General features: G+C 38.8%; 1 long non-coding RNA gene across 1 annotated transcript; it reads right to left on the bottom strand.

The window, feature by feature from the left end:
- Positions 1–702: 702 nt before the first annotated feature.
- LOC117666085 (uncharacterized) lies at positions 703–5,608 on the bottom strand. Its single transcript, XR_004591602.1, has 2 exons — positions 5,514–5,608; positions 703–1,010 (listed from the first exon to the last, which is right to left on the bottom strand). It is a non-coding gene; the product is annotated as an uncharacterized LOC117666085 (long non-coding RNA).
- Between the last annotated feature and the right edge of the window lie 4,355 nt (positions 5,609–9,963).

Here is a 9,963-nt window from a genome sequence, read left to right as displayed (position 1 = left end):
AACGGAGACGAGAGCCATCCCCTAGAGTCAAGAATGACTAGCACATATGTGTGAGGGAACCTTTATCTTTACCTAATCCAGAGTGGGGGGGATGGGGGGGTTGGCTAGACTTGCTTATCTATTCCTTAGAAACAAATGGATTCCAAAACTAAAATTCCAATGAATTTTCCATCATCTTCTAGATCTCAACCTTTAATCAGAGTCTCAGGGAAACCAAGTCAGGTCTTTCCTTTTCCTATTTCTGATATGCAGCTTGTGCCTGGGGAAAATCTGACTTATGCATCTAAGACAAGGCAACTCTCCTTCACAAAGATGTAGAATCCATATTTGTGATGAGTGAATACAGTATGTACCAGGAGTGGGTTCTACTTATCTTTACTACTGGTTCGCAATGGGAGCGTGCACGCACTTCAATTATGACGTCCATGTGGGTGGGCAGAACCTCCCACTGCTTTTACTACTGGTTCTAAAGAACTGGACAGAACCGGGAGCAATCCACCCTATTTGTACCCTATTTGTAAAGAGGCTGAGAAAGAACTGGGAGAAATGCTAGACATAAACACTGCACAGATGGGAGATGAGCTTGTTAGCCATTTGTCTCATAAATGGCAAGTCAGTCCAACTTGCAAATAGCCTGGGGAGAAGAGAATCAAAATGTTCAAAGGAACTCTGTCCTGAAGAAAAAGGCCTCGAAGATCTTAATGCAGTTTCCAAGCTTCTTTACTTTATCCCTAACCTTTGCATTAAAACACCTTACTGAAGTCTGCGTAATTCTTGCTTCCATGACAATGCCCTGCTGTGAGGTCTTGACGCTGTGTCTGGCATGAGGATTTGACAATCTGTAGTACTGATCATGAAAGATGGCTTCACTCAATTTCCAGTTTCCAAAATCCAAAAATGTTTCCATAGCTCTCTGAATAAAAGATGTAATTTTTCATGCACATTGCTTATATTTCTTTCTTCAAACTGGTATCTGTTATATTTTGCATTTAACTCTAGAATCCCATTCCCTGGTGGGAAAATGAAAAGGAAAGGAAGGAAGCTGTTATCTAATACATTTTAAACTTATCCCATTTTGTGTTTAGAATGTTACACATGACAGTGATCTGAGCGATTAATTAATTCCAATTAGCTTCAGTTAATTGTTACAAGATTTTAAGTAGAAGGTGGATGGCCACCTATCAGGAATCTTGTAGTATTGATAGGAAGTTAGTCTAGATTTTTTTTCCAAGTTTCCTTCTTCTTTTAAAACTCTATAATTCTATATACATCCCGCTAATAAGATTTGACAGAGAGAAGGGATACCCCAGAAAACCCAATTACCCAATTAATTAATAAAGTTTATGCAAGGTACTTAAATTATAAGCTAGTGAATTGGCTGGATTCAGAACAGATTATCCATAATGAACAGGTCAACTTTACACTAAGAAGATCTTTAGACCATGTCTTTATTTTACCCATCCTGCCACAGACAAGATCTGTATGCAGCCTTTGTTGACCTTAAATCTGTGAAATTCATGGAAGAGAAATTTAAAAGAGCCCCTTATAATGACTAATTATATCCTGTGGATGGGACAGAGGAGAATCCCTAAACCATGTTTTATTACTACAAAGATACCTTAAGAACAGATCTATTATTCCACTTTTAGACAACTTCCCAGGACATATGAAGCATTTTTTATGTCCAATTATGTGACCAATCAGTACAATCTTACTTCTCTGACAGAACAAAAAAAAAAATTTTTTTTTCTGCTTTTAGAATCAGAAGCCAAATTCTGCTCCAGCAAGAGAATCATTTTTTCCTTGGGTTTAAAAAAGATACTAATTGCTTCCTGACAGTTTACTTTTATTTTGATCAGCTTTTAAACAATAAACAAAAACATTATTTTGCTTTGTTTTTCTTTAGGTCTTTAGAACTTTTTATTTAGATCTATGACCATAAATAGAATAACATGAAATGAAAATTCCTTTACAGTGATTGTAAGAGTGTTGTACACTTGTTCTCCCAAGTACAAAGTTAACCTAACTTCCAGGAATATCATTGTCTCAAAATCAGATTTTAACAAAGAGTTTATTCAAAGATTTCTAGCACTTTAGAAGCACAACGGTTATATAAGTCTGTAGTAAAAATGCAGAGAGAGAAGAGACGGTGGATTTATTTTAGATAATCCAACCTGATTGATACAATATGGCTGAAGATAATAGCTAGATAGGTACATAGAAAAAAGTACACTTTGCAGTTCAAAAGTTAAATTAAGATTTTATCATCTGTCTGTTTGCAAATTAAGGCACTGTTTTCAACAATTATTTCCAACCTGGGCCATGTAATTGAATATACATGGGAGTGTTTGGTGATTAACTTCATGGGAAAAAAAACTGGTCATTAAAGTTAACAGAATAATAAAGACTCTTCTGAATCTCCTGGATTCAAGTTTAGTCAAATATGGGCAGTTTCATATCTATTCAGGCACGATAATGTATAGTTATATACTGTATCTGCAATTCTGGAGTAGAGAACTGCCTGCCAATCAGCACTTGCCCTTTTCACTAATAGCTGAGCAGAAGAAACTATCAACACAAAAACGTTATCAACCAATCACTGCTCACTTGCAATGAATACCTGCTTACCTATACTATCCTTGTGGGTGGGTTGCCCCCAGTTCGCACCTGTTCTATAGAACCAGTAGTAAAACTGGTGGGAGGCTCTGCCCACTGACCCTGGCGTCATAAAAATGCTTCTGCACAGAAGAGTGCACTCACAAGTGAGTGAAGCAAGCATGCGCGCGCGGCCTTGCTGCGAACCGGTAGTAAAGGTAAGTAGAACCCACCCCTGTATCCTTTCTCTCCCCTTCACAAAAATGGAAGAAGATAATTTGTTAACTCCCCTTCACGCATTTTATGCTGATCATGGTGGCAACCTTCACACTGTCCCATGCTCCTAGTGTGTTAGCAGTTCTGTATTTAGGCTCTTTTTTTGCAAATGTGCTAGCATGGTGCTAAATATTATCCCAAAATGGGGTGGGGAGTTCCCTCCAATAAGAAAACAAAGTGCCCCTTTTAACACGAAGTGGCAATATACTAACATTTTATGTTAGCTTGGAAATAGCATTTCCCCATTCATAGAGGCCACTAGTATTGTGCTCTGTCTAAAATCCATGACCACAGTACCTTTTTTTTCCTAGTATTCCCTCATTATCAAGATGGCCCCCCCACCCAACCCCTCACCCACCCTGGATCCATGCCCAATAATGTCTTTATTTGAATTTTTCATGTTCCATTTTTTTCTGGGCTTCTTCCAATGTTTTTATCATGGAGAAATTTAAGTCAGTGATAAGCGTCTTAATGATACAACTCTACTTCATGATGTCTCATATTCAATATTATTTTTCATTTTTTCTTAAAATCAAGAAAATAAAGAGAGACCAATAGAACTGAATTAATTCATGGCAAAATTGCCAGTTACAGTAGAACCTCTGGTCACGAACACTTCTGACCACGACCAAATCGGGTTCTGACCAAAAAATTCACAAAATTTTTGAATCTGGTCACGAACAAATATTCAGGTGGTGATCAAACACGGTCGCAGTCGATTTCCCCTTCCGTGCCACTTTTTTTTTTGTAAGCGCCAAAAAACAGCGACCTCATGTGGCCATTGCATTAATTTTGCATTAATTTTTGTTAGGTTCTTGACATGACCAAATCAGGTTGCAATCAAAGTTATTGAACGAATTATGGTTGTGACCAGAGGTTCTATTTCAAAATTTGAATACATTTCTCAGGGAAACGAGCATTTTATATGAGCCATGGTGGTGCAGTGGTTAAAGTGCAGTACTGCAGGCTACTTCTGCTGACTGCAATTTGGCAGTTCAAATCTCACCAGGCTCAAGAATTGACTCAGCCTTCCATCCTTCCGAGGTGGGTAAAATGAGGACCCAAATTGTTGGGGGCAATATGATGACTCTCTAAACTGCTTAGAGAGGGCTGTAAAGTACTGTAAAGCAGTATATAAGTTTAAGCACTATTGCTATTGCTATTGCTATTTCTATCGCAATTTGGTAGCAGGACAAACATTAATTTAAGACTGTATTCTTATGTATCCGGAAATAAATTCCAGCAACTGAAACACTTATTTACATGTGTAAGTTAAAGTATGGTTTTTATAATTCAAATCAAACTTTTTCTTCACAGTGACATTTTCACAAAGCAGTTCCAAATTCCACTTGGAAACTAATTTAGTTCAAACCGTCCCTTGTTTTTCCTATTATTAGTACAAAAGTACTTAAAATAATTGCTTGCTTAGATTCATAATCTGTAACTATGAATTCTTCTCATTTCAGAGGGAACCATGAAAAATTGAAACAATGATTAATCAATGTGAATCAAGAAGAACTGGCGTAAACATACAAATCCAGACAAGCAGAAACATGTTTATTTCTAATCCCCAAATTATACAAAGACCAGAAGGGCTAACCTGTCCTAACTCTTCAATCATCAGTGGCGGTATTTAGTTCTCCAATTTACAATCTGAGCTGACTATTCCCTCATGACTCCCTTGTCTTGTTCCAGAGATACTCTGGAGCCATTCTTTGTTTTTGTCCAAATTAATAGAGCATAAGAAATTAAGAGGCATACCACCCACATACTATGGCACAATCAGATTCATGTGCCTGAGGACCTTAGCCCTTCACAACCAGGCTCCAGAGTATGAGAGGGAGGGTGTGGCCAGTCTGTGGATACATCGGCAAGGCTAATGATTTCATATTGTCTTGATCGACTGCCTCTCCCCATTCTTTAATAGAAGAAAGGGGAAATGATACAATAACTTGGAAACATTTTCTCCAAACTAACAACCTAATTGGTATATTTGCACAACACACCAGACCACAAACTAAGCCATCCACTAAAGGTAAAGGTTCCCCTCGTGCATATGTGCTAGTCGTTCCTGACTCTAGGGGGCAGTGCTCATCTCTGTTTCAAAGCCGAAGAGCCAGCGCTGTCCGAAGATATCTCTGTGATCATGTGGTCGGCATGACTAAATGCCAAAGGCTCATGGAATGCTGTTACCTTCCCACCAAAGGTGGTCCCTATTTTTCTACTTGCATTTTTTACGTGCTTTCGAACTGCTAGGTTGGCAGAAGCTGGGACAAGTAATGGGAGCTCACCCCGTTACGCCGCACTAAGGATTCGAACTGCTCAACTGTCGAAGTTTCAATCGACAAGCTCAGTGTCTTAGCCACTGAGCCACTGCGCCCCATAGCCATGCACTAGTCTAATCTAAACCAGCCATTTTTACTAATTTAACAGTCAGTTTGCTATGAAAATCCATCAGATTGGATGAGTGGATCAAAAAAAAAAAAGGTTAACTAATCCAGAGGCAATTATGCCATGCAAACAGAGCTACTGAGTGATGGAACAGTAGACAACCCTAACAAATCCTATATTCTCCACCTCTAATTACCATAGTACTCAGTGTGCCAATTAATCTTTTACTGATTAGCTCCAAGCATACTCACACTTGTCTATACTGGATTTTATCATGGGTCTGGCCAGCTGCGAGTGTCTGTTATGATTAATTTCATTTATATTGCCACACAAATCAGTTTCACATTTGTTTGGAATCAGAGTTGAGAAGAGATGGGTTTTTCTTTCTCTCAAGAGCCAAGGTCCTCGGTTCTTACCACCCAAGTGGTAGTTCACCTGTTAAAGCAAGAAAATTGATATATAGCACAGCTATGTTATGTAGCATATTATTTGTTGGTTTAAAAAATTCATGTGCCCGTCCACCTAATTAGTAGTGTTCTGGGCAACAATTAAAACATAAAAACAAAATAGACAAAATTAATTTTTAAAAACCCAAGCTGTGGTCTTGTCATCTTATTAACATGGCAAACACATAAATACCATGGCACCATTAATTTTCCAGTCCCAATGCCTGGGGGAAGAGACAGGTCTTCACAGCTCAACTAGAGTTGAAGCTCTCCAAAATCTTGGGGCCAAGACTGTTCCATAGGACAAGTGTTGTAAAGCAGCGTTCCCCAATTTTTTCGGCTTTACACACACGCCTGCCGCTTGCACAAATGGAACTATGTGAGTGTACACGCTCACACGCCGCTTCCGCAGCCCAGTTCTGAATGGGCATAGACCAGGGGTTGAGGCAGAGGTAGGACTCAGTTACCTTCACTACCAGTTCGCAAATGTGAGCATGCACATGGGCGCGCTCGCTTCATTTGCCCATGCCACCTCTGCGCATGTGCACAGCCTTCTCTGCATGCACAGTAGTCACGCATTACGTCCAGGTGGGTGGGCGGAGCCTCCAGCAGTTGCCGCTACCGGTTAGAGCAATCTGGAGAGAACTGGCTGAATCCCATCACTGGGTTGGGGACCTCTGTTTTAAAGAGAAGACACAGTTCCTAGGACCCAACAAGTGATACCACTTTATCAAGGGAACCTGGAGTATGCTCGCTCTGCCAGATCTCTCCATTGTACATCTAGGAAGAACAGTAAGATATATTTTTTTCCCTTAGTTTTAAATAAGAAAAGCATAATATGAAGGGCATGCATAGTAAGTCTTCCCTAAAGCTATTTTTTTAGATCCTTTCCCGGAATAATACAATTATCTAAAATATATAAACACTCTTTCTATCACTGAAGTAGCAGCCAACCTAAAGAGCAATAGTAGTCCAACAGCTGAAAACAGTATAGACTGAAGTAGCTGCAGAGAGTTCTATGATGGCAGTTCTGCATGGATGGTCCATTAAACTATTTGAGAGATAATAACCTTAGCAGCTTGGGGTTGGATAATCTAATAAAGCTGCCTTCATCCGTGTGAGCCTCCTCAGTCCTTCCTTGTTTCCACTGAGAGATTTTGCTAACTGTGCTACTGTTTAGTGATGTCATTTAGCAGTGATGTGGAAAAGAACAGCTTTAATACTGACAACCATAATATAGATTAATCTAGGCAGATTCGCAGGATGTAATCTCAATTAAAATTTATCTATTTTTCCATGCTTTTGCCTGATTTCCTTGACAATTTAATTACTGTATACTCTAATAATTGTTGATGTATTATGTTAACTTTTTTAAATAGATTTTTGTTTTATTCATTGTATTATTTATGCCCTTGTGATCTTTTTAAATTACAGACGTCATAAAACAGCGTGATATTTGTGCTAAAATAGAAATTATTGTCAAAAAAAGTCAAAAGGTAAATAAAGATGATGAATAACTCTGCAATGATATTGGGAGACCCAGATGGTTTAATTATCTTGTTTTAAATTGCACTAGATTGAAGTTAGATCATTATAGTGTTGGAACATGACTTATAGGGAAATGCAAAGGTCTTTTTTTGGTGGGGGCATGGAACAACTTATCAAGGGACAATCAATATATTAGTATGGATTGCTAAATCAGATTCCGTAGTTCTTCCTAACAATGCCCACGGCTAACAAACCAAAACAACTCCATCCACTGTATAATTATTGTATCACAGTAATGAGGAATCCTAGCCTGTTTTGTTACTCTGGTTTTCCTGATTTATACACCATAAGAGACAAACCATGGGCAGAATGATAGTGGTTTGTTCATTCTATTGCCTTGAATGCTTGGTCTTCTTAATGCCTATGCATATTATCTATCAACATACTTCCTGCCTACTGCTAAGTAAAAATTCTGACCTATTATTCTGAGATAGGGTCTGGAGATCTCCAGCAAAAGAAGGACATATCCTCCTTTTTATCCTCATGTCCTTCATCTAGCAGCCTTAGCCTTGTAGTCAAATATAATCAATGTTTGACTGTATGGCTTTTCTCTATGGCACCATGCTTCCCTACTAAGCGCTAACCACAAGTTAACAAGCAGCCACTCAGTGGTTTTAATTAATTGACTAGTATCCTCCCACAGGCTTGTGCTGCTGCCTGAAACTGATAAGACATTAATCAGTTACATGCTAAAGATTTTTGCCTCCCAAACAGGCTCTAACACATTCCTGTAACTGAAGAGCACCATCATATTTGCTCTCGGTCTTTTCTTCTCAAGGCTAAACAGGTCCAGTTTCTCTTATCTCTTTTCATAGAATATAATTTCTAATCATTCAATCATCTTCATTGCCCTCCTCTGATCCTATTCCAGCTCCTCCGAAATACTCAAGGTGAGGTCTGCTCAGTGTGGAGTAAACAGAACTACTAAAAATTTCCCATGATTTGGAAATGGAAACTGCATTTATATAACCTCAAATTACTTTTATCTTTTTATATACTGAGCCGTATTCAATTCCTAATCAATTACTACTCCAAGACCTTTGCACAAGTACTGTTGCTGAGTTCTCATCCTATCCATTTGATTTTTGTTTTTTTTAAGTGAAAATATGTGGACTTCAATTCCCAGAATTCTCCAACCACTTTATCATCAAATCCATGCATTATAAAGTTGTCAAGAGTTGAGAAACACTGTTCTAGAATATTAGCTAATTTGCACAATTCTGTGTACTTGTAGATTTGATAAGCATTCTCCAACTATATACCCTGTTTCCCCCAAAATAAGAAACCCCCTGATAATAAGCCCAACTGGGCTTTTGAGTGTATGGCAATAAGGCCAAGCGCTTATTTCGATCAGGACCAAAAGAGTCAGGCCTTGATATCTGCTGTTGTTTGATGCGGAGGACTTCAGATTTGAAATCCATCTAATTCAAGCACTGATTTGTATGAAGCCTGGTAGTCATGATTTGGTAATGAAAAGCAAGATCCTCAGAATAACACTGAGACTGTCTAAGAATATAATTGCAGACCTTATTGTCCCCAAAACTAGCATAAAAAGATTGGAATGAATTGTTTGCATGGACTATTCTAATTTTCTAGTAATTCTTTATTAAAGGAAAAAATCATCTTGGATGTAATGCAACAAACATGTTTCTATATGGCAATATAGAATACAGTTCTTTTTCATGCCAAGGGCTATATAAGCAATACCCTAATTAAATTAAAAGTTATAATTTATGGCAACTTTTTTTTCTGGAGTCCGCACACTAGTTTTTAGGGAGCTGTTTAAGATGTAAGGCCAGAGCTACAAGCTAAACACCAAGAAATTAACAAACAGCTTTAACTGCAGATCCCCTAAAAATAACCTTTCTCATTGTGCTATAGTGCAAATGAATGGACAGAATAAGCAGTGTTAACCATGTTAAATCTTAATTGTAACTCATGTAAATATATCTGTTTAGAGTCATGCAATGAAGCTGTAGGAAGTTAGCACCCACCCCCCTCCTAGAAGAATGAAATAGTCTAGGAAATATTAAAGAGGCAGAATATTATATTTTCCTGGATGAAAAAAGGAGAAACGTGTTTTTAAAGACAGAGCAGCTTCCTCCAGCTCCCTCCCCCTTCCCCTTCAGCTCCAGGGTGATGGGATTAAGATATGGCCCTCAGAACATGATAGGATTACCCCTCTACCCATCTCACTACATGGCACCTGGGAAGATTACATCAACCAGCAAGGCTCAACCAAGCCTGGGACACAGACAGCCTACCAAGTTAGCTAAGACCCCCACCCCCTGGGAGTCTGACAGTCAATGGGATACATTTCTTGTACAGAAACAGGAAACTCTAAGGCAGGGCTCAAGAAAGTGTATAAATATATCACTCTCTCCACTCCATGTGCTTTTTTTGCCCAGGATCCCAAACCATATGGTCCTGTCCACCATTAAAACCATCTTTCCAAACAGTCACCATGTTTCCAGTGCCTTTCTCCCCACTTGGAACTGAACCCAGATGGACATTTCTTCCAATAAAGCAAGGCAAATTTCCTCAATATGGCACCTTCTAGATCAGGCCTGTCAAACTGGTGGCCCATGGGCTAGATGCGTCACACACAGGCCACGCCCACCTGGGCTCCGCAAAGGCAAAATACCTCACAATACATCACAGTGCATTATGTAACGTGATTGAGTTTGACATCCATGTTCTATGTGTA

This window comes from Pantherophis guttatus, chromosome 1 (assembly GCF_059756535.1).
Source record: "Pantherophis guttatus breed Tessera chromosome 1, ASM5975653v1, whole genome shotgun sequence".
Classification (NCBI taxonomy): domain Eukaryota; kingdom Metazoa; phylum Chordata; class Lepidosauria; order Squamata; family Colubridae; genus Pantherophis; species Pantherophis guttatus.
Note: the sequence above shows the minus strand (reverse complement) of the source record. Positions and strands in the feature narration are given on the sequence as shown.